General features: G+C 35.9%; 1 pseudogene; it reads left to right on the top strand.

Moving 5' to 3' along the window:
- The first annotated feature begins 647 nt into the window (after positions 1-647).
- On the top strand, positions 648-947 carry LOC112448398 (small ribosomal subunit protein uS14-like; annotated as a pseudogene).
- The last annotated feature ends 519 nt before the right edge of the window (positions 948-1,466 follow it).

Raw genomic sequence — 1,466 nt, 5'->3', positions numbered from 1 at the left:
ATGTTTTCATCAAATAAAAAGGTAAATATATAAGGTGATGAATATGTTAATTAACTCTGGGGGGGGGATCCTTTAACAGTATACACATCTATCAAATCATCACCTCTGTACACTTTAAATACCTTGCAATATTGTCAATTATACCTCAATAAAAAGGAAAAAAAAAAAACACACGAGGGAGGGAGGGTTGAGAGAAAGTAAAATGGTCTTTGTTTGCAAATGACATAATCATCTATGTAGAAAATCCTAAGGAATCTACCCCAAAATGTTCCTAGAATTAATGAATAAATGTAGTAAGGTTGTAGAATACCAGATTTTTGTGGGGAATCATATGGTCGTGGTGGTTTAGTCACTAAGTCCTGTGTGACTCTCAGGACCCCACTGAATCTTTGCCAGTCAGGAATCTAACCCATGTCTCCTGCATTGCAGGCACTTTACCACTGAGCTACCTGGGAAGCCCTTATAGAGAAGCCTATGATACTACCTTATATGCTAGCAATAAACAATTAGAAATTGAATTAAAAAAAAAATTTACAACCACACCAAAACATATGAAATACTTGAAGGGGTAAATTTAACAAAAGATTTTTAAGACTTGAATATGCAAGCCTGAAAACAATAAAACCACTGAGAAAAAATTAAAGGCTTTAATAATAAAAGGAGAAATACACTCATGAATTGCAAAACATTATTATTATTAAGATGTCACCTCTCATAAATTGCTGGTGAGATTATAAATTGGTACAATTTCAGCCTTGTTGAAGCCAAGAGAATAACATGGATCACCAGCTGCTCTACTGGAGCCATCTGAGACAATTCGGCCAGGGTTCTCACTCTTGCCAGGTCTGCTCAAACCGGCATGGTCTGATCCAGAAACAGGCCTCAATATGTGTCCCTAGAGTTTCCACCAGTACACGAAAGACATCGGCTTCATTAAGTTGGACTAACTGAACTTCTTTAAATGGATCATCCAGCACAGCTACCTTATGCAGAAACAATACCAGCGCTTTGCATATAAAAGTTTTTAAAACTTCAAAAATAAATAAATTGATACAATTTCATATTATCTAAAGAAGCTGAAGATCTGCATAACCCATAACCTACTAAAACCACCAAACCCAGCAGGTACCCTGGAGAAATTCTTACATGTGTGTCCAAGAGAGTTGTCCAAAAACACTCACAGCCCACTTCTAGAAACTGGGGGAAGAAACTGGAAACAATTCAAATGTCTCTCCACAAAGTAAAGGATAAAGCAATGTTATATAATAGGATAGTATACAGCCACGAAATGAATGAATGATAGTCACACATTTTAAAATGGATGACTGTCAGGAACATAATATTACAGTCAGAAAAGAATATACACAATTTGATGCCATTTATATAAAGTTCAAAAATGTATGAAGATAAAAATGTACTCTTTAGGAACAATACTTCCCATCCCTCTGCCCACTGGTTCCAGCATT

This window comes from Bos taurus, chromosome 10 (genome assembly GCF_002263795.3).
Source record: "Bos taurus isolate L1 Dominette 01449 registration number 42190680 breed Hereford chromosome 10, ARS-UCD2.0, whole genome shotgun sequence".
Lineage (NCBI taxonomy): Eukaryota > Metazoa > Chordata > Mammalia > Artiodactyla > Bovidae > Bos > Bos taurus.
The sequence above is the reverse complement of the archived record's forward strand: the minus strand, read 5'-3'. Positions and strand labels throughout refer to the sequence as shown.